Here is a 14,897-nt window from a genome sequence, read left to right as displayed (position 1 = left end):
AAGATAGTCTAGATACATAGGAAAAAGGTACCTAGAGAAGCCAAAACCCAGGTATAATGTGGAATGGAGGGAGTGGTAGACATGTCACAAGCATAGATTCAACTATGAGTAGATTACATGTCTTATATTATACAGATGTGGCGTGGCAGCCAATGCAATACACATTGTAAGTGAAGAGTCTACAAACGGCTGACAGCAGCAACCTTTTGGTCCTTTATGAAGATCGAAGAGTCTACAAACAGGTGACATCGGCAACCTTTTGGACCTCTGTGGCTACTCAGCTGATTTATTGAGTAACGATCATTAAGCACTGTCACATACAGTCAAATTTGAAGAAGTGTTAGGTAATCCTATTTGTTACCTAATAGGAAAGGCCCGTGCGGAACTGTGGCAATGCCACAAATCTGATGAAAAGGGTCAAGAAGCTTAGTACCTTTTTTGTCCCCCTGGAACATGCAGCAGGGCATTGTTTTGCCGTTATTCAGATGGCATGCCCAATAGCTGTTTGCTCTCTTCTTGCTACCTGTTCAAGGCATTGGATATCTGTAAAGAGATGAACCACAGTATTAGATCCTGCATGTTTAGGCAAAGGCTACAGGCAACCTTGTTTCTTAAGAGAAAAAAAAGTACTGAAATCAAGCGGCAACTGGTGTCACAACAGCAAAACCAATAATGTATGAAAAGTACAAAACCTGGAGCCATTCTTAGAAAATATGGTGCGAAATTCCAAGGAACGCTACTAATGAGGTCAAGGATGTTCATATCTTGTTGTCGGATAAGGTGACCTTTTTTCCCAGAAGAACAAAGCCGATGAACTGTTAGCATAGGAGGTGGACCCTATTTCTCAAGCAAACACAGCTGAGAGTATAAAAAAATCATTAATGAACTAAATAGCAGCCTGTAGGTGAAATTTGTAGAAAGTTCAGCCAAGGCTACTGTTGAATAGTAAAGCACATTTCATCTGACAAAAAAATTGTTCAAAGAGGCATTTGGATGAATATAAAAAAGGCCACATAAAGTTCAGAGATGAAGATGCCTTGATTTTTTTTTGTACTTTCCTAACCCAGACTTAGGTTATATGTATGTACAACTCTGAAATTTTTCAGTACAAGGAACAAAAGACTGCGAAAACAAGGGCAACGATAATTATATGAATACCAAGTACAGCATAGCTAAAAGACAAGGCTGCATCAGACAAAACTGAGAAGCGAGCACATGGTCTGTAACAAATATAAAGAGAGAAAATAACATACTCTTCATAAGTGACCGAACAGTTTGTCAGTGAGGACCCAAAAAGAGCCAGCGTTGGTATGCCTCGCTCGAAATAATATAGACAACTCAACCTCGATGCCATAGAAATAGGCACTATCACCAGGAACCTCGTGTGTGATCGAAACGTACGGAAACTGACAACGGCATGCAACAAAGCTTACGAAGAACTATTTGTATGCCTGCAATAATAGATGACGGCAGGTAAGGGTAGAAAATTTCCTTGTAACAAAGAGAAACAATAGGGTCGTGAAGAACTATTATTTTTTTGGCACAGCAGGATAAAAAAATCCTTGTAACAACGTAGCCTGTTCAGCGCGAATACAAAACTCAGCATTTTTTTTTGACAGTAAGGCAGCAAACACAGGCAACTAAGCATAGTGCCGACATATATTTGGCAACAGAGCGTAAGGTATGAAGTAAGACCATACAGGATAATCTAAAATCATAGGAAAAACTCTAGCATACTAAACAACAACAACAACAACAATAAAGCCTTTTAGTCCAAGCATATTGAAGGCGGGAAAAGAATAAAGCACAAAGCTGTAAAGAGGAAATACATGGCGACGAATACTATGTCATCTCCATTTTATGTTTTGAAAAGGCTAGCAGTATATCGTGGTAAGCATGAGGCGAAGAAAAATTAGCATTGCTATTATACAGAAATCGAAGGGGTGCGTTAGGGATGAACCTGACCTTAACGAGTAGAATCATCATTGTTATATGTACCAACAACAGTTGCCTATACATTAAAAAAACATGTAAAGTCCAGTAAGCAGGTATAGGTAGGAAATCAACATGAAAGGTGAGGAGGTTCAGACTTTGTCTAATATGGCCAGGCATGATCGAGTACCAACTATCAACAGCCCTTACAAAAGCAGCATAGATAATTTTTCATCGTAGGCAAAGTTATCTGTAAAAAATAATGGCTGCCATGTTTGGATAGCACATTTACAGCAGCAAGTAAAATGGATGTGCATACAGATCATACCATTGCAAAATACTCAGCCGCATAATAGTTTACTTCATGGAAGTTGTAGTCCCGTGTTTCATACTACCATTTTGGTGTACCGTACCTGACAAAGTCATAATAATATCTGATCATGAGGACTGCATATATAGATATATATCATAAAATCAGTCCCAAATGTGCATCTTCGGGTTAGAACTAAGACAGCGGCTAACCACATATAAGTAGGTATATGAGTCTACATAGGCAACAAACATATTCAAATGCTTGTAGAAGCCCAAAAATATATGAGAAGAAGGTCCTGCTCTAATAATCGAAAAAGGAGACTAACTCAGTTTATCTGCAAGCATGCCTCAAAGTAAAACACAGATGAGCCAACTGCGCCTAACCAGAGGAACAGAGATATGCATATCAGGTAGGGTGATCACAGCGTTAGCCAGAAACCTTCAAACATTATGAAAAATTCAGGTTTGGGTTTTTTTGAGATTGGATAGGTAGGCGTGGTGAAGTGACCAGTGAAGACATTTCATCATCAGCCACGGTATTAAACATCCAGATTGGTCAGGTCAAACCTATGAGCAAGATGAATGAATAACTTGTAACAATTAGTGTGAAAAAGGATGCATCTGTAGTTGCAAATAGCGTTTAGGACCTGGCGCAACTGTTTTACGAAGGAAGCAATGCACACTGTGAAATCATTAAGAACTATATTATAAAAGGAGCACCACTATTTTGAGACAACATCATACCTTTTTCTGGAGAAGGGGGCTGCAAGAACATGCAAACAGTAGTGTGTACACACCAGCCTGCAACAAAAGAAGCAGAGGATAAAGGAAGCCATCTCATTGGTCTCTAAATCTAATGGCAGAGGAAACAATGTGCAAATGCTGCAGAAGCACAAAGAGGAGTCACAAAAACCGAACAAAGTGGTCTTTGAAATTAGGTGAATCCCTCTCCTTTCTTGAGTAGCTGAGAAACGGAAACCTGCAATGGGACAATAAACAATCAAGGCCGGCGCATGTAGCATGATTAAAAATGCAAGTTTATTTAGCAAAGGCTAACTGGGAACAGATGTATGATCATAGCCATCTGTATTTGTCACATAAGTTGTGCAGCAAAATATGAAGCAAAACAGTCTACTACTGGAACAAAGAAACTACTTTCTATATTAGAAGAAAGGTTTTGTCATGCTTCTTCTCAGCTATAGCAGGAGGCAAATATCCGCTGCACTCGCTGAGCCAACGTTGGAAACAAATCTAAGCGAACGTTGTACATTAAGGCATGGGGAAACCTACATGAACAAATGAAATCTGCATCACCCTCCATGCTGCAACCCTTTTGATTTGAAATCAGTAGAAGCTATCATCATGTATCAATACAAATCTGTGGGGCACATAGAGGATTTGTGACAATAACAAGGCTCAATTAGAGATAACGAGATTTAAAAAAGGGAAAGCACCTAAACAATTGTCTTGCGAACTAAATGGACATGTATATTTTTCATGCACCTAAAGATGATAAGCATCTCAACTTTTCATGGTCCAAGGGTGAAACGATCAGAAATAATGAAAGTTGGCATGATGGTACATGTGTCCGATTTGGTCTTTTATATTTTTCTTGAGCATGCAGTGCGTATAACTATCAACAACAACAACAAAGCCTTTAAGTCCCAAACAAATTGGGGTAGGCTAGAGTTGAAACCCAGCAGAAGCAATCAAGGTTCAGGCACGTGGATAGCTGTCTTCCAAGCACTCCTATCTAAGGCTAAGTCTTTGGGTATATTCCATCCTTTCAAGTCTCATTTTATTGCCTCTACCCAAGTCAACTTCGGTCTTCCTCTACCTCTCTTCACGTTACTATCCTGGCTTAGAATTCCACTACGCACCGGTGCCTCTGGAGGTCTCCGTTGGACATGTCCAAACCATCTCAACCGGTATTGGACAAGCTTTTCTTCAATTGGTGCTACCCCTAATCTATCACGTATATCATCGTTCCGAACTCGATCCCTTCTTATATGACCGCAAATCCAACGCAACATACGCATTTCCACAACACTTATCTGTTGAACATGTCGTCTTTTTGTAGGCCAACATTCTGCACCATACAACATAGCAGGTCTAATCGCCGTCCTATAAAATTTGCTTTTTAGCTTCTGTGGTACCCTTTTGTCACATAGGACACCAGATGCTTGCCGCCACTTCATCCACCCTGCTTTGATTCTATGGCTAACATCTTCATCAATATCCCCGTCTCTCTGTAGCATTGATCCTAAATATCGAAAGGTATCCTTCCTATGCACTACTTGACCTTCCAAACTAATATCTTCCTCCTCCCGAGTAGTAGTGCCGAAGTCACATCTCATATACTCAGTTTTAGTTCTACTGAGTCTAAAACCTTTGGACTCCAAAGTCTCCCGTCATAACTTCAGTTTCTGATTCACTCATGTCCGGCTTTCATCAACTAGCACTACATCGTCCGCGAAAAGCATACACCAAGGGATGTCCCCTTGTATGTCCTTGTGACCTCATCCATCACTAAGGCAAACAAATAAGGGCTCTAAGTCATCTTCATCAGGATGGCTAGATTTAACGTTGGCTCGCCACGCCTATCACAACCCTCCTCCTTTACCAGGGCTTGGGACCTGCTATGTTGAGACAACATAGGCGGAGTTGCAGTGCATATAACTATATTAAAACGAAAAGATCTACTCCTTTATGAATACATAGTATTGCATGAATAGATGAATGAGCTGAGAAAATAGCATGCCTAGATAACAACAGAGTGATATCTGTGGCAACTTTAGGGATTTCAACATGAATCACTTGTCGTCTAACAATGTATTTTAAGGCACGTAACAATTGAACTAACTGTAAGTTACACAGCGCAACAAGGATATTAGCTTTCAGTGTTTATTATGCTCGACATCTAGCCAGTGAAAAGTACGGAGAGGAGGTACGATAGAATTCAGAAACATATAATTCATTGTCAAACTCATCATCCCACTCAGATTCTTCAGGCTGCAGTTTTAATATATTGGATATCATCTCCCCAAAGTAAATAGGCAAGTCTAGTGGATATATGAAAATTTCAATGCACTTGCAATGGCCAATCTTGGCATGATAAGGAGAGGCAAATAAGAGGCTGTCAATCTCACATATATCATAGATGAGCGTACCTAGTGCAGAGGGCTCTCGCTCTGTGCGGGGTCTGGGGAAGGGTGTCAGTGGCAAGCCTTACCCTCGCCTGTGCAATGCGAGGAGACCGCGACTCGAACCCGGGACCTTCCGGTCACGGGTGGTAAGACTCTACCGCTTGAGGCCCGCCCTTCACATATATCATAGATGAGTCGGCAAGAAAAGCACTCGCAGTGGGCATGACCTGTACACCATCTTTCGCAGCTTTTGACCTGCAGAATTGGATACACAACTAAGGCGACAACATAGAAGACGGAAGAGCAGTGTTCTTGAAATGCAGAAGTTATAGCCAACCTTTGTACAACCAGAAGAGCACGGCATCCACGTTACTGCTACCTAGGAGGGAAGCTTCTGTCCTGGCATTGTTGTAAAACCAAAATCCATGTGCAGCCAAATGAAGGCAAGAAAGGAACCAAATTAAATACCTGGCTCAAATCCCTCATCCACCTCCAGTTTAGCACATCAGAACAAGCACACACATGATTTGAGGGGCATCATTTTGTAAACAAGGGAAAATATAACCATCCTCAGACCTTGGAAGTAAGAAAGATGGCCAGGTTGTTGTAAGGGCACGGCAATAAAAAAACAGAAAGAATCTAGGGAATAAGAGTAGCCTCAGAAATGAACAAAATGACATTGATCTCTCATAGGCGTGAATGCTCGTTATCTAGGTAGTGCCGTAGTTGTCACCCTTTTGTCCTCGGTCAGCATACGAGTGTGGAAGAGCGCTATCCTGGAACAGCATCCAAGTTTTGATAATCCTATGGTTGTCGTTTCCAATTGAGTTCTCTCTTAGGAACCTGAGCCTGTATATGTGGTTGCTAGCCTTGAACATTGCGCTACGAAGACTTTATCTATGCCTTTGCTTGACCTTAGGCCCAAGTTTAGTTCTCTTGAATGCTTGCATGTGTCGTGGTTGTCCCGCTCCTATGTGGGAGGACCTTGCTCAAAAATCCTTATCGGACTTCATTGCTCCTTCTCCTACAGATGATCTGGTGCAACGCTAATCGCTATCTACCCTGGCTTTGGAACCTTATCCTCACAGATTCTGTCATTGCTTTATCAACTGAATCCCTAGTCAGCGCAATGGCTCTGTCCCTTGAATCTCGTTTGTTTTGTCTCCAACCCTTTCAAATCTCTGAATATTTATCAGTCTTGATCTCATGTTGCTACTCGACAAGACCAAATCTCATGTTAATCTTTATCTGATAATCACTTGGGTGGACACAAGACATATATGGAAATTAGCAAGAGTCACCTGCTCAGTTGTCGTCGACAATTAGGCTATGTTCTCTTGCGCTGTGTTTTGATCTTCAGATCGCCTCCTTGTTGACTCCTAACCTTGTGACTACCATTATTTGCTATCCCTCCTTCTCATGGTGCTTGCTTCTATGCAACCCAAATTGTGCCACGTGAGATTTCTTGTGGGTTGTATGTTCAGTAATGGTGCCACGATTAGCGATCTACGGTGCCGTGATGAAACCGAGAGCCTCCTATGGGCGCGCACACAAGGTTGTGCTGCTCGGCACATGCTGGTATCGAGGTTTCTAGTCATGATCCATTGCAAAACTGCACCGATGTGTTATTTTCACGTAAGCTCTTCCTTGGTTATCTCTCCTTATCATGTCAAGAGATCTATATGTTGAACTAGATGCAATAGGACTCCCTTTTGAAGTCGTCCAACGATTAACCTTAAAGAACAGGTCACTAACCTGAACATTAATAGACTGCAAGAGGTGGTAGACAAGTGACTCGACGTGACTGTCCCTATAATGGCGTCGGTCATCTAGTGAGCAACTTATGTCATTCTCGTTGGATCAGAAAGGTGCACCACACTTAAGGTTGAGCAAGTTATCAGTCGGATGATAAATGGACCGGGATATTATGCGTTGTAATAGGTCACCTAGTACTTATGAGTTTCCTGTCCAAGTTTTCAATCTTTAGGTGCATAAGGATCACGTAGATGAACCGACCTCCTTTAGTGTGACCCCTTTCTGCTGACTTCAATGGCGACCATCTGTAGGCTTCGACCACAATTTTTATTATCAAGAGTGAAGATTTGGAACCTTTTTAGTGTTGAGGGACAACTGATTTGTTACCAGTAGGAAAGTTAGTCTTCAGTTAGGTAACGACTATTTGGTAACTATGAAGGCCAGATCTCACAGAACAATGTTGATCAAGGAAACAACAAACCTGGCCCCGCAATGCAAGTGCTACTTCTTCTCCAAATGTGCTATCAAGTCAATTCCATCATGGACAATCACGTATATAGTACAAGACGTTGTATCGGCTAGGTAGGAGCTAGCGAAAGCATGTCCCTAGTTTTAGTCAGCATCTTTGTGCCCTAAGGTGCCACTAACACATGTGTCCGGACTCTATTGGATGAAGTGCCGAAGGATATATAGGAATGGTTCCTTGTCAATGTAGAAATGCCCTACATGTGGAATAATGTTTTGTGCCCTGCGAAAACAGCCCATAAGTCCAATGCTTGTGCATAGTCAAGTTGGTGTCTAGAACGATGGTTGAAGTATTATCAGAGAAGCATGTGAGGAAAACTCTAGCCCCCATCCTCAGCTAGGGAAAGGCTGCTGCTGCTATGAGAAAGGTTAGAGAGTGCAAAACCCACACCTCAATGTGTGAAGCAAAGAAAAGGGAGAACATGAAATATGTCCCGATTTTGTGGCACTAAACCGGTTATCTTTAAGCCGGTGGTTAGTGACTCAAACGAAGTTGGATTGACCCCAAACTTGGTGATCTCATTCCTCGCTTAGGACCCTTCAATATCTTAAGTTGGTTTGAGTATTGGTTGAGTAAAACATCGGATTTGAGAGATATCTTGTCGGCTCGGTTTGCTGCCATTTCAGAACAGAGCAGTTTTGGTAGATGAATTGTTTGGATGGTCAAACGGTGTCCGTTTGAGTTGAATTTTGGTGAGTAGTTAGAAGACCCCTGGATCTACATGTCCACCAAAATTTGTGCATATTGGAGTAGTAGTTTGTGAGATATGAATAGAAAACAAAAGGGTACATAATCTACAATTTCGTTGTGACTGCGATCATCATTTGCATTAGACGGTTGTGTTTGTCATTCCTGCCAAGAAATTACAACTTGTAGGTGTATTGCTATTAGACAACCCTCCATACCCTTAAGAAGACTAATTGCACCCCTATGTTCCTTGCCTTTGCCCTCTTAGATCAGCAATGCGTGGGCAGTCAAGGTGTTCTAGAAGTCGAAAATTGTGCCCTTGCAATTCAAAAGCAACTGGAAAGGTGTCAAACCGTAGATTTTCGGATTATGGTTTTTGAGATATTGATTGGCCTTAGAATGGAAGCCTTGATGTCAAATATAGTTTAAGAAAGCTGGTTTTGCTACGATGCAAGTCAACCCAACTTGCTGTGCAACTGCACCACGAAGGCAAATTATACTCAACCTGCTTAGTAGTGAACTAGTCCCTAGTTTTGTGATTACTTGCAACTTGTGTTGTCCTCCAAGCCTCGCTAATATCCTTCTGCGTCAATGGTTCTCCAATGCTGACATGCCTTTGGTACCTTATATGTGTTTTTACCCAAGAGGTTGCATCAGATTCCACCCAGATCACTATTGCAACTTGGATCCAAAGGCTCCCTAAGGAATGATCATCGAGAACGTTGAGCCGATAGAGTCAGCTACTACGTTTACCACTCACTCAGCAGACTTAGACCATACAATATTGTTATCAGAGAAAGAGAACTACACCCATGGAACATTATGTAGCTTTCCATCAGTTGGCATTAAATGACTAGACAGTTACAACCGGAATAGACATTGTCTGTTGGTTAGTCGGTTTTCCATAACCTTAGTGGATGTTTGTCGTATAGGATCTCATCCCTTATGAAAAGTTGTGCTCAAGCCACTTTTGTAGAGATCTGCTTTTCAAACCTTAGGAACAAATATAGCACCGTTGCAAGGAATATCCATCAACAGGCTGTGATCTAGTGCAAAGTCCTTATGGTCCGTGCTATATCCACTTGGGAAGTAGATGCTGCAAGTATTTAGTCTACGTTTGTATCGCTCTTCGTACATCAAGGACGAAGTATGTAAGACATTGCTATCTTGGATTCCTCCCAAAGTAACAATACTTCATGAAGGCCAACAAAGGAAATTCTTCAGACAAAACTTACTACAAAGGACAAGTATCAGAAAGTGTCTTGACCAAATTAGCCTCTCTTATGCTTGAAGCTAGGTAGCCTAAAGCTATGGCTGATATTGGAAACTGGTAGCATGTCTTTCTTCCATAAAAAGTCTTTCGTCCTGAATCTCGGGACGCGATTCTTTTAAGGGGGGAGGGCTGTAACACCCCAGGTGTTTGCCGCTAGTTAAGCAATGGGTTTAAGCTCGAACATGGCATATTAAGTGATGATGAAGATGTCAAGGTCAAACCTATAGAAACGAGCCCCAACCTAAACTTGGATATTGCACCTTTGCTCGCCTATAGACCCCTTTTCAAGATATATGCTTGGGTGGTGTGATTGGGATATCTTCATGTGTCTCACATCAATACCCATCTATATTGGGCACTCGAAAAGTTTCATGAAGTTTGGAATCAAGAAGTCACATGAAATGACGAGTTATGTCCTTGCTTGAATTATTTTATACAATGAATGACAAGGCGCTACTAGGCGCTCGCCTACGCGCGCTTACGCGCTAGGCGGAGGGGCACCGCCTCGCCTAAGGGGGTAGGCGGAGGCTAGGCGGTGTGCCCCCGGATCCAGGGTTGCGCTGCCTGCGGGAGTGACAACGGGTGGCGGCGAGCGCGCCAGGAGGAGGCTAGCAACGGGCGCGGGCGTGGCTGGGAAGAGGGCGGGCTGCGAACGCGGCCAGGAGGCCGCATGCAGGCAGAGGCTGGGGCACGGATGGGAGGAAGACGAGACGCAGTAGCAGGACGGGAGCAAGCGAGCGCCGCCATGGGGGAGGAGAATGAAGGGCGAGCGGAAGAGCTGCCGCCGTCGGAGGCAGGAGAACCATCGGAAGGGACTTCGGGTGAGAAGCAGCGGGAGAGAAGAGAAGCGTCGGGGAGAAACCGGATGAGCTGCGACTGGCGGCTAGGATGGGAGAGAAGCGTTTTCTCTTAGGGTTACACACTATATATAGATGAATATGTTGGACTTGGGATGAAAATACTGCTATTGGGCTTTTTTTAGCCTGCTAATAGGCCTTTCTCTTTAATAAAGTCCACTTATCTCTTATTTCCTTTTCTTTTTTAAACATATATGTATGTAAATGCTAGCGCCTAGAAAAACGCCTTGTATCGCCTAGGCTCGCTTAGGCCCGCCTAGGCTCTAGGCTGAGGGTCACCGCCTAGAGAGCGCCTAGCGCCTTTCTTAACATTGATTTTATAAAGTGAATGGAATTCTCGATCGTCAACCAAATCTTGCAACCATGCCCAAATGACTCTAGATGAACTCTACAACAAAAGTCATGAAAGGTTCATGTTGGGCAAATGCCAAGAAAATGCTCCAATGGATTAAAAAGGATAATTTAAGCTTCATCGTGATCCTACTTTGGTCAAAGTAGAACAGTAGGTTCTATACCAGTTTTGAGGTTGGACCTTAAATGAAAGTTGTAGTCCATATCATGTAGAACAAACTTTGTTTTTGGACTAAGAGCTAGATCAGCTTGAAAGTAAGTCAAATTGAGGTCACAAGATCGAATTTGCTGTTGTTTTCAACACTTAGAATTATTCCAAGTCTGGAATTCATTGTCATTAGGTTGGCATTCCGCGTTCTCGAGTTTTTATTAAGCATCATGCTTTGACCCAAAAATAGAAGTTGGAGATATTTCATTAGAGAAGAGCATGTAAAAAGTTGGGACAAGTTTGATCATGTTTTGACCAACAAATTGGAGTCCTAACCGAGCAAGGCTTAATCCTTATTAAGTTGTTGACAGTGTCAACTTTGGACTTGATTAACCGCTAATCTACAACTCTAATGACTGTACACTTTAAATAGAAAATGTAGAGCAGTTTGCGGGCTTCAAACTTTGTTTTGGGCCTGAGGTCTAAATCGGCCCAGATCTGGCCCAATTTGGCGCCCACCTTACCCTCACCGACGCTCGCCACGTGCTCGACGTTTTGCCTACGTGGCCACCATGCACCAGAGCTCGCCCCCCCCCCCCCCCCCAATGGCCGATGCGCGTCCGAACTCCACGCCACGCGCTGCCCCACTCCCTGCGCCTCCAAATACGAACGCCCGAGCGTCGCCACGCATCCCGTACTCGCTCTCACCCTTCCTGGCGCTCTCCCTCTGCGCGCGCACGCCAGAACAGAGCCACCATGGCTGCGTCTGCCATGGCCGAGCTGGCCGCCGTCGCGTCCCCACCGTTTTGGGCTCCCCCGCGTCCTACCGTGTGCGCCACCACATTCTCCGTCGTGCGTCGCCCCTCCTACACCCCTTTTCCAGTCACCTCGACCGCCGTGGCGTCGTCGCCACCGAGCAGTCGCCGGCGCTCCGCCTGCTCGCGCGGCCAGCAGGCCACAGGCCGCCTCCGTCCATGTCGCGGCCACCTGGAGGCTCACCTGGATCCTCCTCTGCCAGAGCCTGCAGCTGCACGTCGTCGGCGCCGCCTCAGCCGGCCGGAGCCGCGAGTCTAGCCATCCTCTGCCCTATTTTCCGACCAGGGACCTCGCACAAGAATTTGATGAAAGGGAGGGATCTAACTGCGAAGTCTGTGACTTAAATGAATAGTGCCGATAAGGACCTATTTGCAGTAAATTTACTGAATCTTTGGAAATTCATAGTAATTCATAGGAAATTCGTAAAATAGCAAATGAGGACTTTTTGGAATCCTTGTAAAATTCTCTATGCATTAGATCTATAATATGGCATGTTTTAGTTTAAATATTTTGCGGCAAAAATAGATTTGTGCAGTAAGGTCGTAATGCTAGTTGAATTTGTTATTTTCCATAACTGCAGATCTAGGGCTCCAAATGAAGTGAAATTTTTGTGGCATGCTACTCATGTGATGTTTGATGTGTGGTAAAAATTGCATGGTCATTGGTTGCTGCATGAGTGAGTTATTGGTTTATCTTGCTCTCACATGATTTCTTGCTTTATCAACTTGTCCTTTTCATAGAGGTTGCTATACATATTCAAATGGAGTAAAATTTATACATTAGACTATTGAGAGTATATATGAGCCACTGTAATTTTTGTAGAAGTTATTGTGCACTTTTGGTATATGTTCATTAAGTCACCTTGTTATCTAAAATAAATTAAGAAATGCATTAAAAGAATTTATTTGGTCATGGACACTAGGTTTTCTGGTGTTCTTTAGTCATGTGTGACATTTTGGTAAAGTTGGTTTTGCCCGATTATGTGTTTGCAACATAAGTTAATAATTATTTTCTTGCAAATGTGGTTTATGGACAGATTTAGGAACTTAGCAAAGTTCTTTATGATAATGTGCTTTGTTGTGAAACTTGTTTATACAAAAGATGTAGATAATTTCATAAGCTTTCCAAAATGTCTTCTTGCAAGTCATTTGGATTTGTGTAACTCCAGTTATAGCTAAATCTTGTAGCTGCTGTTTGCATGTCCAGAAATTGGTAGATTCCAATTATAGTGTTTGCTTGTATATGGTTAAGTGTAACTTATGCCTTGAATGACGACTGAGTTAGAGCACCTGAGATCTTGGGAAACTTGTGCCATGCTTGATGTGCTTGCTCTCTATAGTTAGTGGTGTGAGGTTAGTTAAATAGCTATTGGTGTCTATGTCTTGCATAATCTTATGTTTGTCTTGAATGCTTATGTGATGCATCTTGTGTTACAATTCATCACATTCATACACATGCATCTTGCATCTCATTTAGGTACGCTAGATGAACCACATGAAGGACAGGATGTTGGAGCCGAACCCGGAGACGGTGCAAGCTAACTGAACTAACTTGTGTCGGATCCCAGGCAAGCCCCGAAGCATTATAAGTCTTCTACTTTATAAAAGCAATTCTTTCTATATATATGAGTTTATATATTGTTGCATTAAGTTGTAGGAGTTGATTGAAACCGTTGATGCATTTATTACTATTCTTGCCTACCTTATTACCTTATTACCCTGTTAGGTCGGGATCGAATACCTGCTTAGCCTTGCTTAGACCGGTAGCGATCGGTGATATCCGGTCACCTACATTATAGGCGGTTACTGGAAGAGTTTAGCTATGGAAAGAATGATATCCTGTAATTAACCATGTGTGATGGATAATTAGAGACCGGACGGAAAAGTTGGAGGCAACCAGACAGGGTTCTGGGGTGCTGTTAGTTTCCGTCTGTGTCGATTAAGGACCGACCGTTGCTCGTCCCTCTTGTCATGTTGAACGCATGCCTTACATTTAGTTGGCCGAAGAAAGTACCATTCGACCGCGAAGCTGGGAGATTATTCAGGCCAAGTAGATTGCCCACAGCGCACTGTACCGGAGCAGGTGTGGTAGGACACGGGGGCGCAATGATAAGACCAAAGGGCAGTCGGTCGGCCCTCGGGTACATGTGGTTCCTGGCAAACTCGAGATTCCTGGATAGTTGACTCGGTGACCGATACCTCACTTTAGCGGGTGAGTGAGGTTTGTGTAAGGAATAAATCACCAGCTGGTTAGGAATCAATTCAAATCGCCATCGCTCCTGGATAGTGAGCACTTGACTTGAGCTACGGCATCGTAATAATTATGATGGAACAATGATGGTTATCTGGATGGTATGAGATATGCTAAATCTAAGTTGGTAACTGGATGTTATTGGTTAATCAAGTGATTGCTATAGTACAGGTGCTTACCTAGATGGATAGGTCATAATAAAGATGATGCAAAGTACTTAAAATGGTTTCTTCATGATAGCTTATGCTTTTCGCAAACGAGTCAGCTAGCCCACTAAAGAAAGCCTTGCATAATCCTTGGTGTCGCTTTGTTTTGGTTTAAGACGGGTAAGTCTGGCTGAGTACATTCGAGTACTCAGGATTTATCCCACCTTGTTGCAGGTGATGTTCTCGACCTGTTGATGATGGTGGCTAACCGTCGGTGGGCTCTGTGATTCTATACTTACTTCTCATCTATATGCTTTTGTCGGATGATGTCACTTATGCTAGCCATATATTTGGAACTTATATTAATGTATTCATTTGAAAGCTATGTTGTTTTCACTAAATGGTTTTGAAGCCCAAACTTGTACTATTATTTGTGAACCCATTTGTAATGTTATTTCCGCTGCAACCATGTGTATGTGATGTGTATTTGCTTAATCATGCAATCTTGGTTGTGATATTGATTTACCGAGGTCTTTCGAGACACTCGGCGGACTACCGGGTTTATATAAGTGAAAGTATGCACGTGTCAACGTGTTAGCGGGGACAGCCGTACTTGATCTTATATAAATTGGGCGGTTCTGTCACAGCCCTGCCACTTCACCGATTAGCCCCCCAGTTGTCGCCACGTCATCCCTCTC

Source organism: Miscanthus floridulus, chromosome 18 (assembly GCF_019320115.1).
Source record: "Miscanthus floridulus cultivar M001 chromosome 18, ASM1932011v1, whole genome shotgun sequence".
In the NCBI taxonomy this organism is placed as follows: Eukaryota; Viridiplantae; Streptophyta; class Magnoliopsida; order Poales; family Poaceae; genus Miscanthus; species Miscanthus floridulus.
The sequence above is the reverse complement of the archived record's forward strand: the minus strand, read 5'-3'. Positions refer to the sequence as shown.